Here is a 13,632-nt window from a genome sequence, read left to right as displayed (position 1 = left end):
TGTTCTTAATTAATTTGTAATAAATGGGAAACAGCAATGTTTTCATACTGACAATGATATTTTTATTGTTTACTCTGTATGACCATTTTCTTAGACTATGAATTAAAATAATAATATTTCAGTGAAATCAATAGTTGATAAAAGAAATACTATAATGTTTCGTCTCCACGGACATAAAAACCCAATATAAAATGAATATATCGGGCTGATGACCGAGGTTTTTCACAACATTTATTAAAATACATACTAACTCAATCTAGTTCTTCATGTTTTTTCGTTTTTTCTCTGAAACGTTACTTTATATTGAAATTATCGATTTATTTGATCAAACACCGATGATTCATACACATAGATAATCTCGTAAAAACGTCTCTTCTAGACAGTGATGCACTATTTCGAAAATAAATAAAAACATGTTTCTCGTAAGCTTTTTACTAAGCATTTAAATAAGAAAACAACGGTAGGTACCTGAGCATATTATCTATATTTTTTTATTAATAAACAGCTATTTATTTTTAATAACAGGAAAAAACAATAAATCACCACACCAATAAAATCATTAAAAATATATACTCGCTTAAGGCCTGTTTATTTTTGTATTTATTTATTTATTTTATATTATTGAAACAAACAGTACATGATTTACAGAGATGAAACAATATACAGGAATAAGATTCTTCATGTTGTGTACCTATGATATGTTTCCTTGTAATGTCTGCTAAGTGGTATGTTTATTCCTTAATTTCCAGGTGACTTGTGTAGTTTATAGGTGTGTGTGTGACGTGTGTAATGTGTGTGTGAGTGTTTGTGTGTGTGTGTGTCTGTATGTATGCGCATTGAATTCTTTAAATTATTGACATGATGCCACGTTTGAATTTGGGCAGTGAATCCGAAAAAATGTCAATGTTAGAGTTAATACAAATATTATTTAGAGTATGAAGAGCTCGGTTAATTGTCGAATTAGATGCTGCATTTGGTTTATAATTTAGCGTGTGGAATAGCACTGTATGTCGTGTACGTCTCAAAGGTATATTAATGTTAATAAGGGACTAAGGTTCAGAACAGTCAATCTCATTGTTTAAAATTCTGTGTATAAATATTGAGTCAGCTACTGCTCGTCTTCGCTGCAAAGTTTCAAATGTACACCCAAAATTATTGTTGAATCTGTGGGTAATATATTTTATAAATTTGTTTTGGATTCGTTCTATACTATCTATGTAAAGTTTGTATTGCGGATTCCAAATAGGCGATGCATATTCCAGTGTACTTCTGACTAATGCGAAATATAACATTACAATTGTACGCTAATTACTGAATATTTTACTTATACGTAGCACGAAACCAAGCATTTTATATGACCTATTAACGATTGAGTCAATGTGCTTATTAAATATAAGTTTGCTATCAAGGTAAACGCCGAGGTCTTTACATTCCGTTTTAGAGATGACAGGTTCATTGTTGAGTGAATATGAGTACTTAATTACAAGTTTATTTCTGGTGAATGTCATAGTGTGACATTTAGAAACGTTTATATCTAGACAGTTAACTTTACAATACTTGCAAAGCCTATCTAGGTCACTCTGTAACGCTTCGCAGTCATAAAGAGAACGAATAACTTTGAATATTTTTATGTCGTCGGCATAAAGTACATATTTGGAATTTTGAAAACATGATCCCACATAGGTGGGATCCTTGGGGGACACCAGATTTTACCTCGATGGATTTTGAGAAGACACCGTTGATTAAGATTACTTGATTACGGTTACTAATGTTAGATTTGATCCATCTAAATAGGTCACCGTGTATACCAAATAAGACAAGCTTTTTCAAAAGAATTGAGTGTATTACGCGATCGAAAGCCTTAGAAAAGTCTGTATACATAGTATCAACCTGCTCTTTGTCATCCATCTTGTCATGCAAGAAGTTAATGAAAAGGGCCAGGTTGGATGTCGTAGACCGACCTCTCATGAATTCGTGCTGATTCGGTGTAATTATTGTGGAAATAGCCGAGTATAATTGATCAAAGACAATTTTTTCTAGAACTTTGCTTAAAATAGGAAGTTGGGAAATTGGACGGTAGTTTTTAACGTCATGCTTATCACCGATTTTATAGATGGGTGTGATAACTGCTGATTTCCACTTGAGGGGAAACGTTCCTTCTGTCAATGATTTTTTATAGATGGCGCAAACCGGAAGACAGATATACTTACTACAGTTGCGTATAAAATTTCCGGGTAGCCTATCAATTCCTGGTCCTTTTTTAATATCTATTTTTGAAAGGTATTTCAAGGTGATTTCTTCATTTAGCGGTAAGAATAAGCCGTAAAGCCCTTGGCCGTAGAAGTTGGAAGATAGGAAACCTGTGTAACCGTTTATAATAGATGGCAATAATCTCTTATTTTTTTCCATAACCGAAAAGATGGTCCAACTTTATCTTTTGCGGTTACGGATATAAAAGATAGAAAGCTGAGATATATACCGAGATTTATGTATTTTCGATCGATACTCTATGGCAAGGCTGCCCAACCTTTTTAACAGTTGGGCCAAATTGACGATTTAAAATCACTGGCGGGCCACTGAATACTGACGGTTCCTATTTCCATGGGGGGGGGGGTTGTTAGAGAATTTCTATAAAACATAATTCCCCGCAAAAAAAATTCAAAATGAGTGCTCCCCTCAAGATATTTGAAATCCATGGGGGGGGGTTGTTATGGAACTTCGCTGAGAAAAATTCCGCCTACATCATATGTGATTCCCCACAACAATTTTTCGAAATCCATGGGGGGGGGGGGGTGGCTACAAGATTCCATTTCGGACGCAAAAAATATTATATCAAAAACCAGTGTATTTTTGTTTAAAAGGTTAGATTTTTTTTCGTCGCTGATTCTCGTTCTGAGTAGCCTAAAGACAAGAATGGTTTATTTATGTATTTGACAATCGAACAGTAATATTTGTGTTGTAGAAGTCCTAACAATTTATAGAAATTGGTCTGCGACGTTCTTGTATATTTCTTAAATTGATCGTTGTCTACCGTCGCCATGTCTTTTAACAAATTATGGAAATGTCCTGTTTTCTTCCTTTTATGATTAATGGGACGCACACTCCAACGTCGTTTTTTCCTTATTCCAATTGTGTGTCTCCTATTTCAGCGTATGCTAGCCCCAGAATTGACAAAAACATTCCACATGCAACAATATCTGATGAATCCATCGTTTCAATATTTATTTATATAAAACAATATTACTTTTATAAGATGGAGGAAGAATATACTCTCGGTTGACAGTTGAAATTGACAGGTGACAGCGGCATAGTCACTTCTATGGACGTATTCTATTCTATTCCTATTTCAATTATAAACGATGATCTAAAATATTACGGATTACGGCACCGGCCTATTCTTACCGCTTATTCCTATTATAATCAGGCCTTTAAAGAACGAAAATCGCCCTCCAGGGGGGTATAACTCCGATACTTTTTTGGTTTTTTGATGACGTCTTCACACGACTATCCAATGAAAAGCCGTCGTGGTTTGGTCTCTCACTCTCCCCAGCATAAAACCCGTGTGACAGAAAGAGAGGCTAGGCTCCATTTCCCAGGAAACCAGCCGACCCCATTGTAGAGTCCTTCTGACAGATTCAGATTGTTTGTTGTCGTGAATTCATGAGTTGTTTTTTGTGAAAATGTCTGAAGGTAAAATTATCAAGCTCTGTTGTGCGAAGGGCTGTACTGACAGACAGTCCACCCTACATTACAGGACGGTGTGATGTCACCAAAGACCATGATTACGTCTTGCAATATAAAAATCCTTCTTCCAAAAGGATTGAGGAAGATTATGAAGGTAAACATTTGTTCAATGTTACTTGAAAAGGAATAATATTCTGAGATTAGTACACGAACTTTAGTTAAAACAATAAAAATGTTTATTCCAGAACTTAATATCATTCCATGTACCAGCGGTGTGGTTCTTTCTAAAGGTCAAGAAGTGTGAAAATCTCTGCAGATTAAATTATCAAGCTCTGTTGTGTGAAGGACTGTACTGGCAGACAGTCCACCCTAAATTACAGGACGGTGTGATGTCACCAAAGACAATGATTACATCTTACAACATAAAAATCCTTCTTCCAAAAGGATTGAGGAAGATTGTGAAAAACATTTGTTCAATGTTACTTAAAAGTAATAATATTCTTAGATTAGTACACGAACTATATTTAAAGCAATGCATACAGGAACCAGAAAGGAAAGGAATTAAAGATCTGCATAATTGATGAAGAAATTTTAGAATATTTTCAAGTAACATAGAACAGATGTTTACCTTCGTAATCTTCTTGACCCAATTCTGTTCTGGAATAACATATAATGTTTATTCCAGAACCTAATATCATCCCATGTACCAGCGGTGTGGTTCCTTCTACTAACGGGTCAAGAAGATTACAAAGGTAAACATCTGTTCTATGTTACTTGAAAATATTCTAAAATTTCTTCATCAATTATGCAGATCTTTAATTCCTTTCCTTTCTGGTTCCTGTAGGACCAGGCGGCAGTAATTCAGTCGTCGCACGAAAAAACGATGCATCCTTGTGTAAGAATATTTATAGTTTCTTGTTTGAAAATCATTATTTTTTCCTTTTGTTTTGAATAATGTAATCATTGGCTTGAAATATTTAGTGAAATATTGTAAATCACCTTGCATTGGTGATCCATATGATCCCATGCATTATTACATTTTATCGCGTGAATACACATTACAGAGAGACTGCCTTAATTACCCGTCTGAAAACTTTTCTATCAATGCTCTGGAAATTCATTATGTTGTTGAGTATGTACTTGATCATAATTGTGAAAATTTACATCTTGTCCCCTTAATTAACGAAACTATTGCCAAATACGTGTCTTTTGATTGGATTAATTGTAGGACACAAAACAAATTGGTCGATGCAATTATTAAATTCACTGTCATCGGTAATTCTTGGTGTGCAGATATCAATAAAAAAATATGTGGTAAAGACACAAGACCGTATAATGGACCAGACTCGATGAGGATAGTGGCCATCCTACATCATTTAAAATATTCAAAATATAGAAAGAAATGGTTCTCTTAATTATTTTAATTGTCATAATTATGGTATATTTATTTTTTATTACTTACTCAACGTCCTAATGAATGTCTTTCGACATCTCCTTTAAAATGTATGTTGTTCTTAAATATTCTTGTATTTCTTGTTCTGTGTTCTTTATTGTCTTGGGTACATATTTTGTATATGTTTTGTGCTTATATATCCTAGCATTTCCTGTTTCTGTGTTATCTATATTATTTTAGGATTAACTTTATGACAACCTCAAATTGAAATTTTTATAAATTTAAAACAATATTAGCGACCCAAATGAATATTTAAACCAGAAAAGGATTCATTCGCAGTCTTGGCATACATTTAAAATGTGTTTTGTGCTTATTAATTTATTTGTGTTTCGTGTTTCTGTTATCTTAGTGAAATAAAATAAAAATACTTCACAACATGTAACAAAGTTTTTCATTTTTCTGATAAACACAGAAATCCTCACATTAAATACTGTCGTAGAAAAGCACAATCATTGTTTGAAAATGTTTTTCCTTTTAAAGTTGAGGAATTCAAATTTCAAGAAATTTCAAGCTATTTTTACGACGGCCTCGGGACGACTGATTTTCACTTACAAAGCGCCGTCCTGGGAAAATGTGCCGTAAGGAAAGATACCTTATAGTTCATTTTCGCAGGACCGCACTTTGTGAGTTGGAACTTTGTCGTCCTGAGAAAATCTGTTAACATTTCTAACATTTATTTTTAAAATAATATTTTAGGCTGATGAATAACACAATATGATCTTCCCTAGGTGCTTACCTAGGGAGATAATATTGTCTATGGCCGCGCTTTTTTATTGTTTCCTCTACTTTGCTGAGTGGTTTGTTTATGACTCAAATCTTGTGAAACGTCATCTGTGGACAAAATTTCTTCCTACGGCTGAAGTTATCAATCAGGGGGGTATAACTCCGATACTTTTTTGGTTTTTGATGACGTCAGTTCCAGACTATCCAATGAAAAGCCATCCTGGTTTGATCTCTCACTCTCTCCCGTGTAACAGAGAGAGAGAGGCTACGCCCCATTTCCCCCGGAAACAATGTGACCAATGTGACGCCATTATTGCGTCATGGTTGCGTCCTTCTGACAGATTCAGATTGTTTGCGTGAGTGGTTTATTTATGTTGTTTGCTTTCGTGAATTCATGAGTTGTTGTTGTGTGAAAATGTCTAAAATTATGAAGCTGTGTTGTGTGAAGGGCTCTACAGACAGACAGACCACTCGTCATAAATACCCAAAATACGGAAGTTACAAAAGAAACAAAAATGCCAAATGGATCCCTTCGAAGATGCGCACTGCTGACTTTAAATCTACCCGGCATCGGTAGTTATGCAGATTTAAGACAGTATCGGACCCGTTATGACGAAAATACAGGTGTGAATATCCCTTTGTTTGTCTTCAGAGTTCCATGTAATGTGTAACTTAATTTCACCTAAGAATTGAATAACTTCATGACTAAATCCTCAAATTGAAATATTTAATAATTTAAAACAATATTAGCGACTCAAATGAATATTTAAACCAGAAAAAGCTTCAGTCGCAGACTTCGTAAACATTTAAAATGTGTTTTGTGCTTATAAATTTATTTGTTTCTTTCTGTTATCTTACTGAAATAAAATAAAAAATACTTTACACTATGTAACAAAGTTTTTCATTTTTCTGATTAACAGAGAAATGTTAACATTTAATGCTGTCGTAGAAAAGCACAATCATTGTTTGAAAATGTTTTTCCTTAGTGGAATTCAAATTTCAAGTAATTTTGAGTTATTTTACGACGGCCTCGGGACGACAGATTTTCAACTTACAAAGCGCCGTCCTGAGAAAATGTGCCGTAAGGAAAGATACCTTATAGCTCATTTTCGCAGGACCGCACTTTGTGAGTTAGAGCCTTGTCGTCCTGAGAGAACCTGTTAACATTTCTAAAATTTATCTTTAAAATATTATTTTAGGGTGATTAATAGCACAATATTATCTATCCTAGGTGCCTACCTAGGGAAGATCATATTGTCTATGGCCGCGCTTTTTTTTTTGTTTCCTCTACTTTGCTGAGTGGTTTGTTTATGCCTCAATTCTGGATGTGACGTCATCAGTGGACAAAATTTCTCCCTACTAAAGGCCGAAGTTATCAATCTAGTGATTGGTTTATTTATGTTATCAATCTAGTGATTAGTTTATTTATGCATGAACCTAACGATCCATTATTAGGTCCATGCATATAGTCGAGAGGTTAGTGGAAAATAAAACAGAATTCTCAAGACATGTTACTGTTTTCTGTAAAATTAAAACATTTTGTTGCTTTTAAAAACAATTTTTCATATTTTTTTTTCATTATTCGATAAAAGAAATATTCCAAAATTAACCAGTTCAAAAAATTTCCGGTACCCATGGAAATAATATAGGTGGCTCCAGTGACAGCAGAGGTAGGGTTCCATGTAACAAAGACAGAAATATCGTCCATCTCTTGTGCCTATGTCAAAAATGAACGTCAGTCATTGAAAATTTGGTGTCTCCGTCTCGCGTGTTTTCTTGTGGCTAGTAATTATTTTTACCACATCTTATAGTAATTTTGTATGAACAAGACAATAATGGTATTAAATTTACGTCACTTATAAGATTAATTCTATAACCAACACATTTAAAGCAAAGTTTTTTATTATTGCAGAGCTTCTTCATTTCTAGTGACGTTTCGTCGGCGGCGTTTATTAAAATATATAATGGTTCAAACAATGTAACCTCGTTTCTTTTATTCATAAACGAATATGAAATTCAATTCGGAAATGAGTCTTCTATCTGTAAAATAATTTATTAATCTCTTAATTTATGGTTTCATTAGACCTAATTGATGGTTTGTAGTTAATATATATATATTTTTTTACATAACATGCTTTTACGATATCCGTTTTATGTTTTGAATCGACTAGATTTTATATTAATCTGAAGATTATATTTATTTTTATTTATCTATTTATTTACACATTATAAGTATATTTTTATATTATTAAATTTGGGAATGTGAGCCTCACTAAGTGCTTTACCCGCGCGAAAGCCCCCGTTTTACAATTTGGTGTTGTAAAATTATGTATGTAAATAAAATTAACAAAAATGTATTTAAATTACGTTTAATTAAATTAAATATTAAGAAAAGTATATTTATAAATATTAAATAATTAAGGCAGTTATAAAAACTGCTAAAAAAGCATTCTGAATATAATTATCGGTCCGGTTGTATATGTTTGTGTAGAGAGATTTTCTTAAAGATCTTGTTTATTTTTAGCTGAGAACAATTACGATCCCAAAACAAGACGCTATCACAGCAGTGCCATGGATCTTCCCAACACAAAGAGTGTTTCCATAAAGAGTGAACCATGGTCACAGGAAGGGGGCTCAGGTGAAATGACGTATACGGATATACAAATCGACCTTCAAGATGTGAAGAAGGAATGTTTGCAGTATGTCGAGAGTATTCAGCCAACCAGTAAGTTGCGTTGCGTATATAACAAAGATGTTTCAGATGGACGCAGTTGGGACAGCTGCTTGTTTTCTATTTCCCCTCCTGTCGTCCATCGGTACTCTTGATTTTCCTTTATATTTTTGCTTTATTTAACAGGAAACTGACGAACCAAGAAAACGTTTAACTTATGATTCCCGCTAACAGTTTCTAATTTCCCTAAGATGTTCCTCACCATATTTTATAACCAAAATAAATCATCTCACGTTCTCTATTCTAAAAACGGTATGTGGCTTGATGCGGTTCAGTTAAAAAATTCTCGTTCATTGGAAAAATCCAGTTCTATGTTTTTCGTGTTTTTAAAAGTTTAAAATTTCTGTAAGTAAACGAAAATTTTCATAAATACAATTTTCTTCTGAACAGCTTCAAATGGTTTCATTTTAAAATTTTAGAATGTTGAACATTTTGTTATCGAATTTATTGAAACTGAAAGTTCCAATGTCAATCAAAATTTGGATTGGAAATTAAAATATATAGGTGGTTTACTATTTTATTTTCAAGAAACAATTAAAGGGGTTATATTAATAACCCATTTAATAAATACTAATATTTCCGGCTTTAGTTTTAGCGTATTAATAATTATTCGAATATTACAAAGATATATCGCCACAACAACAAAAATTAGGTTAAGTGGTATCTTTGACATCGAACGAAACAAAATTAATTATGGATATAAACACATCTAATTGTTTTCGACCACTTAAATTTAATAAGACAATGCAAACTAACTGCTTTAAATATAAAAAAAAAAAACGGTTTTGTAAGAACCCTTCTTTCATCAGGAAAATAATATATAGATTAAAACTTAAGATACACAATACTGACAGATACGTATACATATTTAGGTGTTGGAGTGGGAGGTGAACAAAGGGGAATGAGTTATTGGGTGATTTCTGGTAAGAACAAAGCGGTACTGGAAAATTTGTCTAAAATATAAATTTATTTGTTTATTCAATAATTTAGAGTTATCTTTTGTGGATATTACTTTGAACTTAGAAGCACTTGAAATATAAATTCTTCTACTCTAGGATTCTAGGCTGTATTGTTTGATGATGGCGTGTTTTCACGCAATTTCAAGTCCGCAGGGTTGCCTCAGAGCTAAGAGTCTGCAGCAGGGCTGCCACATCTATGCAATATCTGCATGAATAATATCATTCCCCGGGCTGGATTCTGGAAGGCTCAAAAGCAAGCTTTAAAAATGCAGGATCATGACTGCCATATGAATATTTCCACTTGGTCGGTACACCGATCACTTAACATGTTAACTTATTCAATATTATTGTACTCTATAAAATAAAATATGATTTTTAAAAGATCCATTGCATTGTCCATTGCTTGATAAGATGATTCCGTTAAAATCTGATGAACATGCTTATGCTTATGGAATATATTGAAATAAAAGCAATATTTGCCAAATAATTTGTAAGTAATGTATGTAGAAATCAAATTATAAATAGATCTTTTTTTGATTGTTTCACCACAGTTTGATAATGTCAACAGTAGGCGAAACAGCCGTCACGCATAATAATAATTACGTAGCAGAACTTTTTTTATAAATAAACCCATTTTAATTAGTAGTTCGCTGAGACAATATGATCCAACCATGAATACACATAATTTAAAAAATAGCACCGACGACAAATTTAAAATATCTTTACACATCAATGTATTTTTGTTTGGTTATTTCAGGTGGTATTAATGTGGATACTGTAGCCACCAAGGCAGGAGCAGCACCCCGAGAAGATGGAGGGGGGATCCCTTATATGGAAATAGACATAGACCTGACAGATGTTAAAAAGGAATGCTTAGAGCACTCTGGACGTGTTACAGAGACTGCTTCAGGTAAAACCGATTTTTCGTATGATTTTATTTTAATAGTTTTCATATACATACATACTTGTTAAGCTTTATACGCAATCTTTTGCAGACATGCTAACGGACCTGAAGACGCATCATGGAGAAAAAAAAATTTCATGTCCCCAATGTAACTACTCCTGCTCATGCAATTCTGCGTTAACAATGCATGTACGCACTCATACAGGAGAAAAACCTTTTTCATGTTCATATTGCAGTTACACATCTTCTCAAAAGGGAAGTTTGAATAAGCACATTCTTACGCATACTGGAGAAAAACCTTTTTCATGTTCATATTGCAGTTACTCATGTTCTAATAAGGGAAATTTAAATCAGCACATTCTTACCCATACTGGAGAAAAACCTTTTTCATGTTCTGATTGTAACTTTTCATGTTCTGATTGTAACTTTTCAAGTTCTCGTAAGGGAACTTTGAAACTTCACATCCTCACCCATACTGGAGAAAAACCCTTTTCATGTTCGTATTGCAACTACTCGTGTTCTCAAAAAGGTAATATCAAAAGTCACGTGCGTACGCATACTGGAGAAAAAGCTTATTCATGTGACCATTGTAACTACTCCTGTTCAAAAAAATCATATTTACCAGTGCATTTACGCACTCATACTGGAGAAAAACCTTTTTTGTCTTCCTATTGTAATTACTCTAGTTCATGCAAATCTGATCTAAATAAGCACTTATTCACCCATACTGGAGAAAAACCCTTTTCTTGTTCGTATTGTAATTACTCGTGTTCTCAAAAAGGTAATATCAAAAGTCACGTGCGTACGCATTCTGGAGTAAAACCTTATTCATGTGACCATTGCAACTACTCCTGTAAAGATAAATCAAATTTAAATTGTCTCTTACGCACCCATACTGGGGAAAAACTTTATTCATGCTCCCATTGTAACTTCTCGTGTTCAAACAAATCAAATTTCATGAAGCACCTACGCACCCATACTGGAGAAAAACCTTTTTCGTGTTCCTATTGTAATTACTGTAGTTCATTCAAATCTGCTTTAAATAGGCACTTACGCACCCATTCTGGAGAAAAACCTTACTCATGTTCGAATTGTAATTTCTCCTGTTCAGACAAATCAAATTTCATGAGGCACCTACGCACCCATCCTGGAGTAAAACCTTATTCATGTTCCCATTGTAACTACTCCTGTTCAGACAAATCAAATTTAGCTAGTCACTTACGCAACCATACTGGAGAAAAACTTTATTCATGCTCCCATTGTAACTTCTCGTGTTCATTCAAATCAAGTTTTACAAGGCATTTACATACACATACAGGAAAAAAACCTCGTGTTCACTAGAGCAGTAATTTAAATGAGATGCTACTATACTATTATAAAGTAATTTAAATTGAGATTCTACCCTACCATAATACACCAATTCATTTCTTATTCTTAAAAAAATACCTTTTTGTCATTTTATTAGCTAATAACTCACGCGGAAACCGAAAATTAACTGAAACTGACGGGCAACTCCCTGTTGCAAACTGGTTTCGAATAAAAAGCGAGCTTCTCTCACCGCCCAACTCAAGTGTACGATTTATTACCTAAGCTTGTTTAAGGGGAACGGTTGTGCGGCCCTTTTCATTCAAAACTTAAATTTGGATTTGAGCCAAAATACCCAACCAAACTGAGATTTTTTTTAAATTTGTGGCATCGTAAATATTCAGTATGGATATGTGCTAATTTATTTATATATGTTTCAAATTATAAAATATGGGCCATTAAAAAATTCGGTTTGTTACGATTTTAGAGTCATGTTTGGCACTCATTTTTGACTTAATGGTAATTACTAAAAAATTAACCTTTTCTTTCAGACTATGCACATATTATGAAATTTAAAATAAATAAATATATTTTCATCAATAATGCCATTTTTTGTAATATTAGCACTCTATTAAACCCAAAAGTAACGAGCCGCCACTGTTTACAACGCATATTCACGAGGGGACAGTCTTGTGGTATTGAGTTAAACTTTCCTAGCTATCTTCTTGTCATTTTCAAAATGTGCATATAAATTTAATTATAAACTTTTTACTTTTGTTTCCTAGATCCGACAATAGTGAGGAAAAAATAGTTCTAAATGAATATTTTTTAATGCACTGTATATTTGTTATCGAATGTTAATATGTATTTGTACTAAGAAGGGCTATACCCAGGAACGCTGGAGGGTCTACAGTCGTTCATTATAATTAAACGTAGCTTCGTTTTATTAAAATAAAGAGTGTTGACGTTTACGACCTAGGAGATAAACAATCAGTTTTCTTTTACCGTTGTTGGGATAGTGGTCTGGCCCCCCAATGTATTGTGGGCAAAAATGTCTCCAGAATCAAATTATGATGAACAAATTGATAGGTGGGTCAAATCCCAGCACTGCAAAGAATGGAAGAGGTCACTTGGAATGAGACAACCCAAAGTACTCATAAAAGGACCAGAGCAAGAAACTACTCGATTTGGACAGAAACTCTCTTAGGGAACTGATAGGACTTCTAACGGGACACTGCCATCTCAGGAGACACGTGCAGATATTGGGAGTGGAAAACACCAATAGATGCAGGAAATGTGAAGAGGATGAAGATTCTCCAATACACCTTTGATGTCAATGTCCTGCCCTGGTGGGAACTAGGCTCTAGATTGAGGTAAAATGAGAGATAGGACAATGGGCCTATGGCCTAAGTGCTCATGGGAACTATATGTAAACCGTCTCCGTCCTTAAAAAAATTCTGATGAAGACGCCGTTCTTTGTTATTATTATCAACGAAGATGGAAGTAAGCAAGCTGTTTTCCATATATGCATGAACCTACCTGTTGAAAGTGATTGATTAAAGAGTAGATATAATGGATTAGAGACAATATCTGCAGAGTTAAGGAATATGGGGGAGTTTTATCTGGCTCTGGGCAAGATTTAGGTTCCAGTAGTTTAATACACACTGTGATGTCTGTCTCAATGTGAATCTGAGATAGTTTTAAATTTGAAATGTGTTCGTCAGAGATATCCGCTTCATACACATCCTTAAAAAAGTCTGCGAACAAATTGACAATTTCTTTCTTTGTGGCGCATAGTTTCAGGGTAGCTATTGAAAATTCAATATTCTTAAGATAAGAATTATAATAAATATTTGACAATCTTTTCGTTACT

This window comes from Hesperophylax consimilis, chromosome 19 (genome assembly GCF_061612785.1).
Source record: "Hesperophylax consimilis isolate HC1 chromosome 19, BYU_Hcon_1.0, whole genome shotgun sequence".
Classification (NCBI taxonomy): Eukaryota; Metazoa; Arthropoda; class Insecta; order Trichoptera; family Limnephilidae; genus Hesperophylax; species Hesperophylax consimilis.
This window is presented reverse-complemented; position numbering follows the sequence as displayed.